Source organism: Phacochoerus africanus, chromosome 11 (assembly GCF_016906955.1).
Source record: "Phacochoerus africanus isolate WHEZ1 chromosome 11, ROS_Pafr_v1, whole genome shotgun sequence".
Taxonomy (NCBI): Eukaryota; Metazoa; Chordata; class Mammalia; order Artiodactyla; family Suidae; genus Phacochoerus; species Phacochoerus africanus.
The window spans coordinates 12678233-12699507 of NC_062554.1; the positions used below are offsets into that span (position 1 = coordinate 12678233).

At 44.3% G+C, this 21275-nt stretch overlaps 1 pseudogene; it reads left to right on the forward strand.

Annotated features, from left to right (window-relative positions):
* Positions 1–765: 765 nt before the first annotated feature.
* On the forward strand, positions 766–1453 carry LOC125112026 (bublin coiled-coil protein-like; annotated as a pseudogene).
* Positions 1454–21275: the final 19822 nt, after the last annotated feature.

Genomic DNA, 21275 nt, shown 5'->3' on the forward strand with positions numbered 1-21275 from the left:
TGTTTTTTTTGTTTTGTTTTGTTTTTGCAAGAGTTTGAGAAGGATAACTTGGATTTCTATGAAGATATATTTTATAAATTCTCTACATAAACATAAACCTCAAAAAATCATAAATATAGCAAATTTAAAAAAACTCCTAGAAGCCCCATTGGCCATTTCTTGGGATTGTAAGAACACCATTTTTCTGAAAATTGGTAAATAATAAGAAAGAAACAAGCATTTGGCCTGCCTTGCCTGAACTGTATTTCAGGGTAATCAAATAGCTAATAAGGAAAAAGTTATTATGTACTGAAGAATTCCAACTAAGAAATGCAAAGGGATTATCGAAGTAGAAAACTACCAGTTTATAATCATTAATGAAATAGCTAGGCGACAATCACCAATGATTCTAAAATAATTAGGAGAGACACTAATAGGGAACTTTATAAGAAATGTATACACACACCACTATATATAAAATAGATAACAAGGATGTATCTATTTTCCTGTATAGCACAGGGAAATCTACTCCATCCTGTGTAATAACCTATACAGGAAAAGAATCTGGAAAGGAACGGATCATGTGTACATATAACTGATTTACTTTGCTGTTTACTGGAAACTAACACAACTCTGTAAGTCAACTATACTCCAATAAAATTTAAAAAAGAAAAGAGAGAGAGAGGAAGGAAGGAAGGAAGGAAGGAAGGAAGGAAGGAAGGAAGGAAGGAAGGAAGGAAAAGAGAGAGAAAGAAATGCAGCAGGACCCATCTGGCTCTGAGCTCTATCCACTGCCTCCAGCTCCTGCCCCGTGCTGCCTGCTGGTGCGACGGCTGTCCACATTCCATCACTGTGGGGTCCTTGCTGTGCTGGAGCCTGCAATGTCGGGGACTAACAGGGACTTTGACATGTAGGTGGAGGCAGGCACAGAAAGCAAGGACAACTGCTTTGGGGAAGCAGAACATCCTGCCACGCTGGACCAGAGCAACTCCTGTTTGGACCACCTGAAGGCAAATAAATGATCACCTCCTTACCTGCCTCCAAGAGCTGCTTGAATCCAACCAGCAGATGAACGTTGAGTTCCAGCAGCAGCTCAGGGAGGCCCCCAGTGATGCCAGCCCCTAGACTCTGGGAGCCCCCAGCCAGGCCCCAACCCTGCCTCCCTAGCCAGGCTCCGGCCTAAGCACTCACCACCTGGCTTAGATACTTTCTCAAGGGCTGGCATGCAGATCTCCTTGTGGGTCTGTCTGCCTACGCCTTCCTTCTGGTACTTCTCTTGGCATGCCTGGGCCAGGTCCCACTTCCTGACATCCTCTTCCGGGGCCAGATGTGGGCCAGCAAGCCACCCACCCTGACGGCCTGCCCAACTCCTGGACTCTCTCTCCACTCTGCCCAGACCTGAGTGTCCCCATTAAATGGGTCTCCAACACCAAAAGGAAAAAAGAAAAAGAAAAAAAAAGAAAAAAGAAATGCATCAGGCTGACATGTCTAAAATCACTGATTAGTCTTAATATCATTAAAAGTGTGACAATGAGACATTACATGTCTTCTAATCATTCTCCTAATACAGCAGGAAATATTTAGCATACTTGGAATACTATGCAGAGCATTCTTGCAAATATAAACAAACACATAAATAGGACAAATTTGATGTGGTCTCTAAATCAGGGGTGGGCAAACTTTTTCTATAAAAAGTCAGATAGTAAATATTCTAGGGCTAGTCTTTACCACATGTCCTTTGTTTTTCTTCTTTATTTGTTTTGATAATCCTTTAAAACAGAAATGATCATTCTTAAATTTTACGAACTACAAAAACAGGCTTGGGGTAGATTTAGCCTTCTTAACATAGTCTGCCACACTTGTTCTAGATTAAATAGCAGTTTACAGTAAATATGGGAGTTAGGGGAACAAATTAAAAATAACCATGAGGAGGAAATAAGTATAGTCCAGAATTTAGGAAATCCTATAGGACATATAAACTAGTTTCTTTAACAACAAAAAACATTTAAAATGGTGAGGGAAAATTATAAAGAAAAATTAAGAGACATATTAACCAAATGCAATGCATAGTTCCTTATTTGGATCCTGATTTTAAAAAGTCGGTTGGAAAAAGATATGTGTGTGTCATAGAGAAGGAGAGACAGAAAAACAGAAAGAGAGACAGAGACAGAGGGAGAAATTTCAATAGGCACAGGGTATTATTTTTTGAATGTGTTTGTGGAAGATTGCTTTATTTCCTCCTTAAATGTTTGCTAGAAATCACTAATGTAGCCATGGAGGCCTAGAACCCTTTCCATTTGCAGGTTTCAAATGACAAATTTAGTATGCTTAATAAATATGATGTGCGGACTTTCTATTTCTTTTTGTGTTAGTTTTTTTTTAAGCTTCATTTTGAAAGAAACTTGTCTTCCACTTTTGGAGGCAGCAGTTTACCTTATGGCTTCAATTCTCTGAGGGCCCCAATGAGAGGAGTTTTCAGCTTATTCAGCTTTTTTTTTTCTTCTTGTGAGGACAGGAGTGACAACTTCCAAGACCTTACATGCTGGACTGGAAACCAGAAGGGGAAGATCTAAAAGAGAGGGAAAAGTGATGCAGGAGAGAAGAGAATTCCTGGAGTGCTGTGTTTGAGTAGGTGAGAGGGGCTGGCATCTAGTGTACCAGGGGAGGGCTAGACTTAGCTAAGAAAGCTACGAGCAGTTTATCTGTAGTACCAGGAGAAGGTAAAGTCCATGGCCACACATGCAGGCTGATGGATGTATGTAGGGCTATGTGGTCCTGAAAGGTGCTGAAAGCCCTCTTTAATTTGCTTCTACTTCACAATGAAATAGGAGGCAAGGTCTTCTTCTGGGGTGTGGGGGGTGGGGAGAGAGAGATGAGGTAGTACCAATTTTGAAAAAAAAAAAAGAAAAGACTATGAAATAATCATTTAGGAAAGTAGATGGACTGCAGAAAGACAGTCTGATTGCCAGGCGGAAAGAGGGATCACTCGAGAATCTCAATCATAACTGTGAAGTGATGCCTCTAGTCTCGGCAAACAAGTGACAAATCCATTATAATAAAAACCGCTAGTATGTCCTAATGTCTGTTTTCCTCCCTTTCATAACAGAAGCCCAGAAATACATCTGGGTGCCTAGCTCCACATAATAAAGGCATTTCCTAGCTTCCTTTGAAGGTAGACATGGTCATGGAACGAGGTAACTAAAGTCTAGAAACAGAATGCAGCAGAATTGGTTTCCACAACTTTTGGGAAGAATCATTAATGGGCGGGTTCACCACCTAAGTGTAAGGATGGGGGAAGATGAGGAAGATTGAAAGAGAGAGGAGAAATTATGAAAAAATTACCTAGGAACATGGAAGAGTGAATGCACTAGGGAAATAGCTCATGATGGTTACATAGCTTTAGAGAGTTCTCCCGTGGCTTAGTGGCTATAACATTCTATCTGACACATGAAAATACTAACACTTAGATTGAGACTTACTCCCCAAATCTCACCATGATTAGGTAGTGATGACTCTAACACCAGGCCACGATGCTTTCTTGGCACCTCGCCCTGTGTTGTGACCTAGACACCTGAAGTTGCTGCCTGTTGGAGAAGGCAGGCCCTGTGTCCACTTATCAGTAAGGAAGGAATGAGCTTTGACACAGCAAAGCTACCATCAGAATCACAGGATGGGCCAATGCTACAATGTAATTAGCAGCTATTGTTGGTGAAGCTCTGTGCTTGGTGAAGCGCTTGGAACTAGAGGTAAAAAAGGGAAAGGAAGGCAACTAATACTCCTGTTGATTTCTTGTGTCCCCGTCATGTACTACAGTATAAACTCTTCTGGTTTTTCGGTTTTTGTTTTTGAGGTTTTTTTTGGCCATACCCATGGCATATCGAAGTTCCCAGGCCAGGGATCAAATCTGAGCCATAGCCTATGCCACAGCTGCAGCAATGCTTGATCTTTTACCCACTGTGCCATTGTGGGAACTCCCACCTGTTTTGATTCATGCAACACTCCTTTCTCCCCGGGGACTGTGAGTGCTGTGCAAAGTGAGGAAAAGAAGGAAGTCAGTCAATTTTTTCCCCCAGTGTTGTACTTTGAATAGCCCTTGTGCTGGTGCCTTTCCAGTTTCCACACCTGGTTCTCCAGCCTTCCTGCTGATCTTGAAAGCTCCAAGATTATTTCAGTAAATCTCCTATTTTCTTCTTTAAAGGTTTCTTTAAATTTTCAAATCATTTTAAATTAATATAAGGTAGTAAGAACAGTATAACTCCCATACACTTTACCTGGAGTCAGTAATTGCTAATATTTTACCATATTTGCTGCACTCTCTGTGTGCATTTCACTTATATATATGATATATATGTGTAATTTTTCCTGAGCCCTTTCAGAGTTGTGACATCATGCTCCTTTATCCCCAAGTCCTATATTACTTATGTTTTAAGAAAAAGGATCTTTTCCTATATTACTAGAATAATCAAATTTTAAAATGTAGAATTAACATTACTTTACAATCCATTATAATATACAATTCATTTTTTCAGATTATACTAATTGTACCAATAATGTCATTTTTATAAATTTCCCTCTCTGACCCAGGGTCCAATCCCCAGATTACACATAGCATTTAGGTGTCATGTACTATTTTCTCTAGATTTTACCTCTGAGGCTTATAACCAAAGAATCTTAATAATATAGCTTCCTTCTGTTTACAATCAAGGAACTTTTATGATTTAGTAAATTATATCATTTAATTCTAATCAACTCTTCCAGATTGGAATTAAAATCCATATATATACACACACATATATATATATATATATATACACACACACATATATATATATAAAAATTTTTTTCTTGTCTTCCTAGGGCTGCACCTGCAGCTTATGGAGGTTCCCAGGCCAGGGGTCCAACTGGAGCTGGAGCTGCCAACCTGCACCAGAACCACAGCAACACAGGATCTGAGCCTCGTCTGTGACCTACACCACAGCTCACGGCAATGCCAGATCCTTCACCCACTGAGTGAGGCCAGGGATCGAACCCACATCCTCATGAATGCGAGTTGGGTTTGTTAATCGATGAGCCACAATGGGAACTCCAAAATCCCTGTTTTACAAATGAGTATTAGGAGGCTCAGAGAACTTAGGAAACTTGCCGGTGATGACACAGTAAGTTCTAGACCCAGAATTTCAATCCAAATATTTTTGGTTTTTTTACTCCCCAAGCCCATGCTTATTCTTATTCCATTGAAGGCCTGGAAGACATTAATAAACCACAACCCCTACACAGTCTTAAGGCCAGGATGGAAGAGAGAGACAAACAAATAATTAGAATAGATGGCAGTAAATCCCAACCACAGAAGTATGTACAAGGTGTAGATGGAACATAGTCAGTGAACTCATTTCAAGTATGACAATAGACACGGTCAGGGCTTCAGTAGCAATAGCAGAAAACCCAATCTGCTTTCTTCCTTGATGCCAACTGGATGTTTATAGACTGTCTACTGTCCAAAGCATGATTCAAATCAGTGAGGCTCAGCTCACATCCAGCGTATGCTCAGGAGGTGCTACGTTAGTTGGCTAACATTGTTCACTTTGTCATCCGCTGATGGACCATCACCTCCTGGATGTTAGGGACCCGAGGAGTTCCCGCATCCTTTCAATTCTTAGTTGGCCTTTTTGATGAATGTGGGCATTATCTAGTGCCGACCTTCAGCTGCCACAGACTGCAATGATCCTAATCTGCAAGCGTGCTTAACATCTGCCCTGTTTAGTTTGATAGTTTTAAAATATTGACATTATAAAGGGGCGTTCCAATGACAAAAGGGTTTGATCCCTTCAAGAAATCTAGATCCCTTTCTTTTTTCTGTAAAATGTCAAATGAAAGGTAAGCATCAGGCGGGAAGACAATCAGAGCTACAAAATCAGAGCAAATAGCATCTCCCCTTTTATGGCTTTAGTGCAGAACATGGTGACAGAGAGAAAATACGCAAAGGTCAGGAGCTCAGATGGCATTCAGGGAGCTGAGGCTTGGCACAATTATGAATATTCTCAGAGCAAGAGGAGGGGGCAAGCAAATCAATGGACCCCTCTGCTCAGTCAGGGCCGAGTATCGGCTGGGGACCCGAAGAGGAACCTGGGTCATCTGTGAGGGAGAAGTGGACAAGCCTGCAGTGGTGTGACATGTTATTGATCAGAGTATTTAATTTGTATTTCAAAGAGATTGTCTTGTAATACTTAACTCTCATGTTAAGATGTTCAAAATAACTTGCATAAATAGGTGCTCAAGTAATGCTGAATTGGATTAAGCTGAAAGCAGGCGAGACTATTCTATATAGAAAGATTTATGTTATTGGTGGCTCTGGGAATGCATCCTCAACCTAAGCTACCCTAAACCAGGATCATCTGTGACTTTCCACCAGAAACCTAAGGCCCTGGTGTAGGGGTTGGCCGGCTTAATAAACTACTAGTTACTGTGGACCAGACCTCGTCTTGGGTCCAAGGACACAAAGACACCTTGTCTCCACCTTTAAGGGGCTTATTGACAAGAGGGCTTACAATGATGACTGCCAACTGTCCATTCAGTCACTCCCTCTTCTCAGTCCATCCCTGGAAGTTTCAAAACCTGTGTGAAGAGAATATCAGCATCAGAGTGAACCACTGAGATCATTTTCTTCATCACCCTGCTTTGGGCAGGACCACTCCAAATTCCACCTAAATGATGAAAGGGCATACATTCCTTTTTAAAGCTCTTCTAACGTAATAATGAATTCACTAGTGTGATCTAGTCTAGGGTCACACAACGAACTGTAAGGAATTCCTTCCAGAGAATAATGATGTAGTTGCAATAATAACAGCAACCATGATTTACGTATGTGGTATGTGCCAGTTCCTGTGAAAGATACTCTATGTGTTTTATCTCAGTTCAAACACAACAATTCTGTGCGCTAGGAGCACTGTTCCTAATTTACATTTGGAAAAACTTAGGATCAAGAAGCTAAGAGGTGGAGTTCCCATCGTGGCACAACGGAAATGAATCTGACTAGGAACCATGAGGTTGCGGGTTTGATCCCTGGCCTCGCTCAGTGGGTTAAGGATCCGGCACTGCTGTGAGCTGTGGTGTAGGTTGCAGGCTCGGCTTGGATCCTGTGTTGCTGTGGCTCTGGCGTAGGGCGGCAGCTTAGCTCTGGTTAGATGCCTAGCCTGGGAACCTCCCAAAAAAAAAAAAAAAAAAGTCAGAATGCACTAAACCACAGTAATAGGTATTTTATACCTAATAGTTTGTAACTTTTCATCCTCTGCTCTCATATTTCTCTCCCTTCCCACCAGAAATCACTAGTTTGTTCTCTATATCTGGAAGTCTGCTTCTTTTTTGTTATATTCATTAGTTTGCTGTCTTTTTTAGATTCTACGTATGTGATACCATATAGTATTTTTCTCTGGCTGACTTTTTTCATTTAGCATAATGCCTTCCAAGTCCATCTGTTGCTGCAAATGGCAAAATTTCATTCTTTTTAATGGCTGAGTAGTATTCCATTGCATGTATCTACTTCTTCTTATCCATTTATCTTTCGACAGACATTTGGTTGCTTCCACATCTTGGCAATTGTAAATAATGCTGCTAGGTACATATATCTTCTCAATTTACAGTTTCTATTTGTTTGTTCATTTGTTTTTCAGATATGTATGTAAGAGTGGAATTGCTGGGTCATATGGTAGTTTTCTTTTTAGTTTTTTGAGAAACTTCCATACTGTTTTCCACAATGGCTGCAGCAATTTATACTCCCACCAACAGGGTACTAGTCCCCTTTTCTCCACATTTTCTCCAATATTTGTTATTTATGTTCTTTTTTTGATGATGGCCATTCTGACAGGTGGAGGTGATATCTCATTGTGGGTTTTTTGGGTTTTTTTTTGTCTTTTTGCTATTTCTTTGGGCCGCTCCCACTGGCCTATGCCAGAGCCACAGCAATGCGGGATCCGAGCCATGTCTGCAACCTACACCACAGCTCACGGCAACGCCGGATCCTTAACCCACTGAGCAAGGCCAGGGAATGAACCCGCAACCTCATGGTTCCTAGTCAGATTCGTTAACCACTGCGCCACGACGGGAACTCTTCATTGTGGTTTTGATCTGCATTTCCCTAATGATTAGTGATATTCAGCATCTTTTCATGTGCCTGTTGGCCATCTGTATTTCCTCTTTGGAAAAATGTTTATTCTGTTCTTCTGCCCATTTTTAAACTGAGTTGTAAGTTTTAAAATTTGTATGGAAATACAAAGAGCTCAAATACTCAAAACAATCTTGAGAAAGAAGAACTGAGCTTGAGGAATCAGCCTCCCTGACTTCAGACTATACCATAACGCTACAATCATCAAAACTGTATGGTACTGGCACAAAAACAGACACATAGATCAACAGAATAGAAAGCCCAGAAATAAACACATGCACTTTTAGCCAATTAACCTATGACAAAGGAGATAAGAATATACAATGGAGAAAAGTCTCTTTATTGTTTTTAAATGATTTTTTCATTGTAATTGGTTTACAGTGTTCTGTCAATTTCCTACTGTACAGCAAAGTGACACAGTCACACAAGACAGTCTCTTTAATAAGTGATGCTGAGAAAACTGGACAGCTACATATAAAAGAATGAAATATTCTCTAACACTACATACAAAAATAAACTCAAAATGGATTAAAGACCTAAATGTAAGACTGGATATCATAAAACTCTGAGAGGAAAACATTGGTAGAACACTCTGACACAAATTGTAGCAATATTTTTTTGAATCTACCTCCTAAAACAAAGGAAGTAAAAGCAAAACAAAACAAAACAAAAACCCCAAAAGGGTCCTAATTAGACTTAAAAGCTTTTGCAGGGCAAAGGAAACCACACACAAAATGAAAAGACAACTTACTGAAGGGCAGAAAATGTTCACAAATGATATGACATGACCAAATAAAGGGTTAATATCCAACATATAAAAATAGCACAACTCAACATCAAAAAAATCACAGTTATTTTAAATTCCTAGTCTAATAGTTCCAAAATTTCTCTCATATCTGAGTCTGCTTTGAGGTTGGTTTTGTCTCTCTGGACTATGTGCCTTTTAGCATGCTTTGTTATTTTTTGTGGAAAGCTGAATATGATGTATTATGTAAAAGGAACTGAGTTAAATTAGCATTTTACTGTGAAGTTCTGTGTTTATCTAAGAGTTAGACTATGTTTACTGTAGGTAATACAGGCTAAAATTTCCTCTGCTGGCCTTTTATTGTCTCCCCATTGTCTTTGAAATTCCCTACAGACTTCTTAAATAGGGTCTGAGCTTGGCAGTTCTTTGACTCATGATCTCCTGTTATTACACAGAAGCCTGATTAATGTGGTGATAAAGTGGTGATGGGAGCGCTTTCCACAATTCTATTTGAGGTCTCAGTCTCGAGCCTGTGCCCCCAGAATATGACTTTCACAAGTAATTCTCACCTTTTCTCCCTAGATAAAAAGTCTAGAAGGGGCTGGAGTTGGGTATTTCTCTTCCTCCAGGTAGGCTCTGGTGAAATAACTTTCTTCGAAGGCAGGCTTTTTTTTGTTAGGGACAACAGACTGCTTTGGGTGCATTTCATAATGGTTATTTTTCTCCTCCCCCTATTGCAAGCTTAAAGGGATTTTTTTCTCTGATTTTCACCCTGAAGCTAGTGGGGTTCAAGGAGGTAAATTTCACAAAAATTGAGAGGGTCTCCCTGAGATTGGGCACCCAGAGTTTTTAACTCTCAAACCAGTCCATAATACAAATTTAGCCTTCAGCAATTTGTCAATTACAGTTTAAATGCTCCCACTACCTGGGTAAAGAAAAACTTTCCTATGACTCAAAATCTGGAAGCAATAAAAAAGAAGGATAGGAGTTCCTGTCATGGCGCAGTGGTTAACGAATCCGACTAGGAACCATGAGGTTGCGGGTTCGGTCCCTGCCCTTGCTCAGTGGGTTAACGATCCGGCGTTGCCGTGAGCTGTGGTGTAGGTTGCAGACGCGGCTCGGATCCCGCGTTGCTGTGGCTCTGGCGTAGGCCGGTGGCTACAGCTCCGATTCAACCCCTAGCCTGGGAACCTCCATATGCCGTGGGAGTGGCCCAAAGAAATAGCAAAAAGACAAAAAAAAAAGGATAAATTTGACTATATATTAATTATTATTGTTATTATTTTGGTACAGCAAAACATCACCAGCAAAGCTAAAAGACAAGTGACAGCTAGGAAAATATTTGCTACTCAGCAAATAAAGGCCTAAACATCTTCTTCAGAATTGAGGAAAAAAAGACCAACAATTCTTTAGAAAAATGGGGAAAAGACAAGAACATACCTTTCACAGAAACAAAAAAACAAAAGCTTTTATACATGTGCAAAGCTTCTGAAGGGAGAGAATGAACAGGGCGGAGAAGACAGACATGGAGGTGAGAGTCCGTAAATTTAGGTCAATGCATAGTTTTGACTTTGGAACCATGGAAATGATCTACACAGTTTAAAAAGCGAAGTTAAATGAAGACAGAATAATGTCAGTTCTTAAACGACAGAAAATGAACAGATAAATGTGCTCAACTACAGCAAGGAGAGAGCATCATTACATGGAGACAAAAATTTCTTTAAATAATGTAAAACATTACAACAAAAAATACTGCAAAGAGATAAACAATATAGTCTTATTGTTACTGTCATGTTGAAACTTACAGGTTTATTGTGAGATAAATAAGCAATTATGTTAATGCGTCTTGTAATCAAGATTTTCAACATCATAGGAAAGATAACCAAATACAGAAATCAACGAAGTGAAGTGATGTAGGGTCTGGGGAGTGAGAGGTACAGACTACTGGGTATAAGACAGGCTCAAGGATGTCAACATTTGGAACTAACTGTAAATGGAGAGCAAACTTTAAAAACTGTATAACGCTTAAAAACTCTAAAACATCAAAGAAGTTAAGCAAAAACCGTTTAATTTTATATGCAATCAGAAATACATGAAGAATTTATGATTTTCCTCTGCATTTAGAAAATATAAAATTTCCAGCTCTATTCAATGAAAAGGCCTAGAAGCCACGAAAAAGCCCATAGCAATGAGAACCCTTATCTCCCCAATTGTGAATTGTCTCTAAATCCAATTTCTTAATCAAAGGAACCAGGAACCATTGGAAAATTGATTGATTCTAATTCTAGGGTATTAGAATCACTGTGCAAAGTGATCTTGAGATATCCTATTCTGTCAGAAAGCAAAGAGGCCACACCTAAGGTCAGGTCAAAAGGACCCAGGAGCCAAATGGCCTGAGACAGGATAATCTGCACATCTAAATGCAATCAACGGAAAGAAATGCATTGCATCATAAAAAAAATCATTAGCTCATGGTGATGCTTGAGAAAACCTTATTTTTAAATTATCTTTATATAGTTACCACCAATTAATTTATTTGAAAATTGATTTTAAAAAATGGGCAGAAGGAATCAAAAACGTGTCCTGCCTCTCCTGTGTGAAGTGTATTTCAGAATTACTAAATAGTCAAAAAGAAACATTTCTTCTTCCTCCTCTTCTTCCTTCACCTGCTCCTCCTGCCCTTCCTCCTCCTCCATTTTCTTCTACTCTTCTAAAGATTACTATAATTATTTTATTTTTTCCAATTGTATCTCAGGTGTACCAAACTAGATTAATCCTGCTTCTTGGTACTTTCCAGTTTCTCTTAATTATTAGGTCGTTTTTGTTTTGTTTTAAATTTTATTTTACTTTTTGTGGGGCTGCACCAGCAGCATATGGAGGTTCCCAGGCTAGGGGTTGAATTGGAGCTGCAGCTGCTGGCCTACGGCAATGCAGGATCCGAGCCTCATCTGCGACCTGCACCACAGCTCATGACAACGCTGGATCCTTAACCCACTGAGCGAGGCCAGGGATCAAACCCACAACCTCATGGTTACTAGTCGGATTCATTTCCACTGAGCCACGACGGGAACTCAGGTCATTTATTTTTGACAGTATAATGAACTCCCATTTACTGAAGTTTTTCATTGACAGAATGGTTTGAAGTTATGAACCACAAAAATAGTACCCAGGTAGCTTCAGAAATGTCCAGACAAAATTGCTTAATTATTGAAGAATTACCTAATGAAACAGACTGACATAGACCAATGAGCACGTAATTCAGCACCCCATCATCCATAAAATCACTGGGAACCTGGCTTTCCAATGAGAGTTCCACTGGCTTGTGTTCCTGCCTTTTCCCACGTAGAATGACCTCAGTGTTGGCTACACCTTATCAGCCATGGCCCCCCAGATTCAAGACCAGTCCTCCAAATGCCAAAGGCAGACACATATTGTGGGAGGTTTTCAGAGCCTCAAGAATATGTAAGTGTATGTCTTCTCCAAATGTGGGAAGCTTTCAGCTCTTAATTCTTCGAGCACGTTTTCTGCACTGCACTGTTTCCTCTCTGACTCCGATGACATAAAATGAGACCTCTTCATGTGCTCTCACAGATTCTTGGGGCTCCATCCTTCCCCTTTTCAATCATTTTCCTCCGGGTTGTACCAAGTGCTTTTAATCAATCCATCTTCAAGTTCATTGATTCTTTTCTTGTCCATTCTGCCATAGCAAGCTCATCCAGCCTAAGTTTCAGTTAACGCATTTTTTCAGTTGTAAAATTTCCATTTGATTCTTTTTTGATACCTTTCATTTATTTTCTGAGACCTTCTCCCTTTCCATTTGCCTCAGGAGTGTTTACCCTTACTTTCGGAGCACTTTCATAAGAGCTGCTTTAAAGCCTTTTGCAGAAAATTTTAGCATTGGCTCTGCTGAGCTTTTCCTGGTGCTTCATATGCCAAGTATCCCAGATATGTTGAATGTTATAATCCTTATTTAAAGTCTATGGATAATTAAAAAAAATTCGGAAGCAAGCATTTGACTAGGTTGGCTTTAGGCTGCAAGCTCCGACCACCTTTCTGTGAATTTAGAAAATTTTAGCATTGGCTCAGTTGAGATTTTTCTGGTCCTTCATATGCCAAGTATCCTGGATATGTTGAATATTATGATCCTCTGCTTCTTATTTAAAGTCTATGGATAATTTAAAAAATTCAGAAGCAAGCATTTGACTAGGTTGGCTTTAGGCCACAAGCTCTGACCACCTTTCTGCAAACTGTGTGTGTGTGTGTGTGTGTGTGTGTGTGTGTGTGTGTATATATACATATATATATGTGTATATATACATATATATTTTTTTGTCTTTTTAGAGCTGCACCTATGGCATATGGAAGTTCCCAGGCTGGGGGTCTAATTGGAGCTGCAGCCACTGGCCTATGCCAGAGCCATAGCAACTTGGGGTCTGAGCCACGTCTGGGACCTACACCGCAGCTCATGGCAATGCCGGATCCTTAACCCACTGAGCTAGGCCAGGAATCGAACCCACATCCTCATGGATACTAGTCGGGTTCATTAGCCACTGAGCCATGACGGGAACACCCATGAACTGTCTTTTTTGATGTCTGTTCAGTTTTCAAGGACTCTGCCAGGCTCTTCAGATCTGCTCCACATGTGTGCCACCCAATGGCCAGCCTGGGACCTGGGCTACCGCCTATTTCTCAGTTCAGCTCTGAGAGTTTATGGCCCGCTGCACAGGGCCTGATCTCTATACACACAGCTAGGAATGAGGCCAGGAGGCCACAGCCAACTCAAGGGCTTACTGCTGGAGCTCTTCCCTGCCTCCTCTGCAGTCTCCCTGGGCTTTCTGTCTCCCTGAGGCTCTCTTTGATTTTCTAGCCAGATCTCTGGGGCTTTAATTACCCCTCCTCTGACATGCGCTCCCTGCAGCTATTATACCTGCTTGGCCATCTGGTGAGGGGGCAGGGAGGGGAAAAAAGATCAGGGGGTCACCCACATTTTCCGACCAGCATTCCTCCCTTCAGAGCCGGTATTTCCCCTCCCGTAGAGTCTTAGAGGTCTGTGGGCCTCTGCTGCCACTCTCACGACAACCCCTCTCACTCCTCAAGCCTAGAGCAGATGGTTTCTCCTAGAACTCCACCTGTACTGATGCTCATTCCTGGGTTTTCTGCTATTTTGAATCAAGACTGGTAGATACCATCAGGGAATAAAAAAGGTGAACTCACTGCCAATGTGGTGGCACCCAAATTCTAGTTTCCTCCCCAATCCAGCTGCTGCTGTTTATTTTTCAGAATCCTTGGGTAGCTCTGTATATTCTGTTCAGGTTTTGTAGCTGCTCCGTCTCATCTGGAGTCAGAACCTCAAAGTTTTACTTTAAGGGCAGGTTTTACTTAATGAAGGAATAACAGACTTAGAAAGTCAGCATTTTTGCATTGTTTCAACATCTTTTTTTTTTTTTTTTTTTTTTGTCTTTTTAGGCCTGCACCCATGGCATATGGAAGTTCCCAGGTTAGGAGTCAAATGGAATCCTCAACTGCTGTCCTACACCACAGCCATAGCAATGCCAGATCTGAGCCACATCTGTGACCTACACCAATTCTCATGGCAACGCCAGATCCTTAACCCACTGAGCGGGGCCAGGGATCAAATCTGAGTCCTCATGGCTACTAGTTGGGTTCATTACTGCTGAACGACAGTGGAAACTCCCAACATCACTAGAAGTAGGGCAACCAAACACTATGTGCCTCCTGATAAGATATAATAGAAAGTACATATAAATTATTCTTGCTTGAAACAATTGAACTTGATTTAAATGAGTCCTTAGAGCTCTAAGCCAGCTTACAGGAGACAGGCAATCAGGAGCGAAATGACACTCTGTAGAACCATCACCCCAATGCAGGCTGTGGGACCTTCTGCAGTACAAGTGACCTCGTGTCTCCAACAAACACATGGCCTTAAGAAGAGGAAACGATTACACAATAGGGGAACTCAGAGACACAAATAAAGGGTCTATCTCATGAGATTCTTGAGAAGATTCAGGAGAGAATGAATGTAAAGTTCTTAGTAGAGTCTCGCAAAGGGTAAATGAAAGTTATTACTACCTCTTGTCACTTCTCAGAGCCTCAGTCTCCTCTTCGCTTGCAGAATACAGGAGATGATAGCCTCCCGCTCTTAAGGCTGCCTAAGGACCAAAGGATTCAGCCACCTTCTGCCCTTTTCTCTCTGTACCAGGGCAGGAAGGCGGGACCCTAGCACTATCCAGTGCAGTAATTCCAGTTGGCCAGGAGATGGCAGCTCAGGCCCATCTATCTGGAACCCTGGCCCCTTGGGGAGCTAATCTTGTTTTGCTCTAAGACGCAGGGTCCTGCCTCATCAGTGTTCCCCTTCTATTCCTAGGTAGGACGCTTAAAGCTAAGCGTGCGGGGGGGGGGGGGGGGGATCAATGGAGATTCTAACATCTAATTAGGGTTCTAGTAGCAGTTTGCTGAGGATTCAGTATTTGCTGGGCAGAGAGGTGTTCCTTAGACCCTGTTAGACCAGAGTTCAAGCACTACCTGGCGAGCAGTGCCTGGACCCTGCTTCTTGTGCCAATGCCTCCTGCTCCTTCCTGAATCACCCGTGTACAGGTCCAATCTGGTTCAGCTTCTCTTCCCCATCAGACTAGGGGTAATTTACGCCTATGCTCCCACCCACACCTGGTGCAAGACATTCTTCAGGAAAGTTGGTCAAATAAGTAAATGCACTATTGAGCATCAATCACCCCTCCTTCTTTCTCAGCAGACCCCAGAATAGGGTGTGTGCATTTTCTTTTTGACTCTCCGCTTAGGAGGTAGCCTGGGTTGTGATTAATTCCCTGAGGTTCAAATGTCAATTTCTCAGAGTTCCCGTTATGGCTCAGTAGTTAACGAATCCAACTAGGAACGATGAGGTTGTGGGTTCAATCCTTGGCTTCTCTCAGTGGGTTAAGGTTAAGTTGCAGACTCGGCTCAGATTCTATGTTGCTGTGGCTCTGGCGTAGGCCGGCAGCAACAGCTCCGATAAAACCCCTAGCCTGGGAACCTCCATATGCCGTGGGTGCAGCCCTAGAAAAGACAAAAAGACAAAAAAAAAATTCAATTTCTCTACTTACTAGATGCTTATCCTTGGACAAGTGCCTCCGTTTCTCTACCTGCAAAATGGGGATAGCAATAGTCTCCCCCTGGCTGTACTAAGGTGAGGACTAAATGAGCAAATGCTTTTCACACGCTTAGCAAAGTGTCTGGAACACAATAGGCCCCCAGTGCACATTAATCCCCACCTGAAGGTTGCTGTTCTGAGACAGATTTCATGCACTTGCAAAAATGCATTCTAGGAAGATACCTAAGGAGCTGGTGTGGCTGGATGGCAAGTGGGATGGCTCTCAAGAAATAACAGTTCCAGAGTTCTCGTTATGGCTCAGCAAGTTAAGAACCCAACTTACAACTATGAGAATGTGGGTTCAATTCCTGGCTTCTTGCAGTGGGTTAAAGGATCGGCATTGCTGAGAGCTGCAGCATAGGTCACAGATGCGGCTCCAATGCTGTGTGGCGGTGGCTGTGGTGTAGGCTGGTGGCTACAGCTCTGATTCGACCCCAAGCCCGGGAACTTCCATATGCTGTGGGTGTGGCCCTAAGAAAAAAAAAAAGGCCAAAACCAAAAAAGAAATAACAGTTCCTCCCTCCAGCTCCTCCTCCTTCTCGTTACTGATGTTATCATGAATGACCCTTTGAGGAAGTCCAAGCTAGGTCTCCAAGCCCCATGAGACGTGAGTGCTGTCTTGCCCACCTTCCTCCAACCCCAGGCTCAGCAGTGGCCTCTGAAGTTGTCTGCATGGTGCTGGGAACAGCACATTCAGGACTGAGGGACCCTCCTCCCAGTGGCCCAAGGCTTAGAAGGCACTGAAACAGCGGAGGAAAAGACCTTCAGAGTTGGTTTTCTGTCTCTGCCCCCTTTCTGGGGTGTGTGTGTGTGTGTGGTGCTTCTGGGAGCATCTTGCTCTGCTTTGGGGGTTCTGTGTAGGTCAAAAGGATTCCTGTACGAAGGTCATCTGAACCACCCAAGAGCAGGGACAGGATGGTTGAGATGGTGAACCCTCGTGGTCTCACCATGTTTTCAGCGCATCCGTCTGGAGAGGTGGGAAAGTGTGGCAAGGGACCACTAGGTGGCGGGGTCAACGTGAAGAAATCCTGAGTGTGTAAGTGCATGGCCTGCTCTGTACAACAGCGCCGAAGAGCAGACAAACCTCTATCTGGAGAAAGTCAAACACGATAAATTCCAGCCATCTGGTAAGACTTGGGGTGCAACTGGAGACTATCCCAGAGGAAGGTACACGGCACAGGAGGACAAAAGCAGAGGGAAGAGGAAGAGTCTGGCCCTGTTCCCCGGTCCAGTCTGGATTCCTGAGCCCCCTCCTCCGCCTCGCCCAAGGACAGGCCCTGCTACCCGCAGGCCGCCTCAGGGCCTCTCCCTCAGCAGCCCTCTGCCTGCCATGCCCGCTTTTATTACTTTCTCTGAAGACTCGGTCCAGGTGTTGTCTCCTCTGATCCAGGAGGAACTGGCACCGGGCTGCTTTGCGGCCACCGCTCTGCACCTGCTTCTTTCCGGGTCTTTGCCACTTTAGTGGACCTGGATGTTTCCCGCTGATGGGGATTCCCTGAGGTGGTGCTGATGGGGGTGGGCAGAGGTCAGGCTGGTTCTCTTCAGTCCCCCATCCAGCCACCCCCAACCCCCACCCCCGCCACAAGATGGCTTTCTCACCCACAGCAGCTCTCTGGGTTCCCTGGGGATGCCCTAGAATGCTGAAAGTTTGTCCCCACTGGGTAAGGAGTGTGGGGAAGGCTGGTTATGTAGCTTTCACAGCCTAATACATAATGAAAATACAGGACCTATGGTCTAAAAACTATTAAGAATTTCAAGATGGTGACAGCAGAGCATTAAACCAAGAGCAGGCCCTTCTGGGTACAGGCCCTGGTGATGGCTCAGATGCATGTCCTCAAGGCAGCCTTGAGTCTGGAGTTGTGCCAAGCCCTGCTGGGGGTAGGGGTCGGGGCAGGGGGTTGTGTCTGCTGAGTCCTCAGAGGACCTGCTGGCTGCTTGAAAGGTGGCTGGCCATCAGGAGACTTTTCACATGAAGGCCTTCATGGCAAAAATTCCCTTGCTCCCCAGCATTAAGAAGTGAGAGAAACAGGCTAGAATTTGGAGTTAAGCAAGCCTAGATTCAGAGTCTGAGTCCATTTCTTAAATGAACAAATCATGGACCTCTCCAAGCCTCTTGTGCCTCATCTGCAAAATGGGAGGCAGTAACACCTACCATGACTATTGCTGTAGGTGCCAACGAGAGCTCATGTGAAGGCACAGGGTCTACAGCCCACACCTACCGCATCTCCCTGAGCCCTGCCCCCGGACCTGCACTGCTTTCCCCAGAAGCATCTCATCAGGAGAGAACAAAGGCACATACTGGGCCTTCCAGTTGGGGGGGGTGCCTGCTCAGTGAAGGGGGTCGCAATGGGTGAGGCCCCAGGGAGCACCCCCTGAGTGCTCCACGGCCTCCAGCCGCATCAACAGGACCAGGCAACCAGTGGAAGGGAAAACTCAGGAGACCCCGGAGAGACTTTGAAAAGGTCCCGGGACCACCACGGGGGAGATTCATTCATCATTTTCCCAACAAATGTGCATGAACGCCTCCCGTGCCAGGTGCCAGGGATACGGTGGTAAGGAAACAGGTGGGGTCCTGCTCGCCGTTCACGTAACACTTGCTCTTACTGTGTCCTGGTCTCTTGGCTGCGCCCCTCATTAGCCACCAGTCGACCAGCATTTACTAGGTGCCCACAGTGAGGCAGGAAATGAGATCACGGCCGGTGCTGGGAGACGCCACCAGCCTCCTCTGATGGAAATGAATGGAAGCTGTGTGCTTTCATTCCCAACAGCCAACACCTGCGGCTCTTTCTAGGCGGGCTGTCCTTGGGCTGCTGGGGCTCCCTTTGCTGAGTCCACAGAAAGTCCGAGGTGCCTGGGAAACGACATTGCCCAGGGGCAGCCCTTACCTGCTGAATGACAGGTGCAGAGGCATAAACACTGCAGCCCCCGCCCCTCTGGGACAACCCCTCCCCCCAGAGCACCCTCCCGGGACTTTGCGAGCTCACACCCCAGATGGCCCTCTTCCCTTTCTTGCCCCTCATCTTCCTGGGACCACGACACAAGAGAGGAACTTCAGGCGAATCTTTGTGCAGGGTCTCTTTACACGAACTCCCCAACTCAAGACAGAAAGAGCTGGAAAAAAGCCTCCTGTTACTACCCAGAGTGACGCACGTCAGAAGTCAGGCATTATATGTAATAGTCAGAGGACAGCTGTACACCATTAATTCATTTTGTTATAAATTCAAGTGCATTCAAAACTTTCCCTGTAATTCTATGAGCCGTCTCCCTCCCTTCCACTCTGATACGCTTTATGAGCGCAGAGAAAGAGGAGGCATTCCTGCTTGCTGAGGTCCACTCATAACCTACACCTTTGTCATACCAAATCTAGATAAACCCACGGGATTCTGTCTTGACTGTAAACACCAACCACTGAGTGTTTTGCTGTGCGAAAAAAAAAAAAGTTGAGACATGCTGGATCGGATCCCTGGGAATTTGGGTCTTTCTGCCTGTCTGGGCTGTTTGCAGGAGTAAGTCTTAGATGCCCAGGCTCCTGCAGAACTGCATGAGCAGTACCACTTTCCTCCCGCCACAAAGGTCTTTGGCTCTCACCTAGTCCCTTCTTACCAGATCCACTTCTACCAGGAAACTCTCTCATTCCTCCTCTTCCCACCCAGCCCACCCTGAGCTCCCCCTCTTTGGCACTGTGGAAACTGGTTTTTGTTGGGACCACTTTCTTAGCACTTGCCCCCCCCCTGCTCCCCCCAAGCTAGATGGAGTCTCTGAGTTTATAGAAATCACAGGCTAATCAGGCAAGGGACACATAGGGGCCTCAGCTGAGGCAGGGGTTGGTCTTGCCGTCACAAAATCTCAGCTAAGGCAGAGGGTGAGCCTAAGTCCCCCAAGTCTTGGTTCCTCCTACAACCAAACCTATGTCAATGAAGTGTGGATGCCAGGGCATCTGCCCAGCCCACCTGTCCAGACCCAGATGCCTCCCAGGAAGTCTGAACCTGACCCTTAGACACTGATGGGGTTCTGCTCCCCAAAGCCCTACATCATCCATTCTATATCCCAACACACTGTAGTGCCTGGAGCCCCCGGCTGCCTTGCCCTGCTTCTGCTGACAACCTGGCAACTCCTCATCCCCAAGACTGAGCTCGACTTTATGGTGCCTCCTGATTCCAGAGACATGGCCCCTGGCACCTCTCCCAGGGCAAAACTGGGAAGATTTCTGCTCTCCTTCAACAGACTTGTGAGTTCTAGCAAGCTTCGTCTGAGGCTTCTGGAGCAGTGAAGCTTCCAGAAGCATGTGCTCCTTGGTATCTGTTTTCTGATTCTTTCTAGACTCTTTGGTCAGATGGTGATGTTTATAGGCAAAGGGTCCTGTCAACATCTTTAGGTCCTCTAAGGCTGCTTATGTACATGAAAATCATTAAATGTTTGGTGACTGATTGCCTAAGAACTCACATTGGCATTCATTTATTTAATCATTGGTTAACCACCCATCTTATAATAAGTATCTGTATCAGAGAGAATAATTCCATTTCCTCTGTTCCCATCTCACAGAGTGGGGAAGAGGTTTTTACCCCAAGGACTTAGTCCTGGGAATGTGGAGGGGGTGTATTTTAAAGATGGGGGAGGGTTTGACAAAGTCAAGACCCAAATGCTCCGCTCTCTGCACGCAGTGTCAGGTGCAGACTTCTCAAAGGCAGGACTGAGCCTGCAGGTTACAGAGCAGGAGGAAAATGCTGCCATTCCTCCCCATCGACTTAAGACTCCCCTGCCCCTAAGAACTGATGCTAGTCCTTGCCAGATGTACGTGTCTCCACACACTCTTTGGATTCTTAAAGGATAAAAAAATGTATTTGCAACTTCTATGGCCCCTGAGACCCTGAAAGGGGACTGGCCTGGAGCTGGTGGCTGGAGTCTACCTTGGGGCCTCCGTGATCAGACTTGAAATTAACGCCTGCTGGCCGGGTGGGGGCAGGGGTGGGCCGTCGGGTGGGATGGAGCTTCCGAAGGGGCGGAGAGGAATTTCCAGCGTGGGGCTGGAGGGAGAGCCGCCCACGTGGACGCCGGCATGAGGACTGGGAACACCGGCGGGGTGGGGGAAATGGGGAGGTTCAACTCATAGACACTTGGCGGTGGACGTGGGGAAGAGGTTTATCAGTACTCACTGCAAAAGCTTTTTCTTCGCACGTTGGCGGCGCTTCCTCCACCGCCTCCAAGCCTCGCGAAGCTGGAGACGCCCG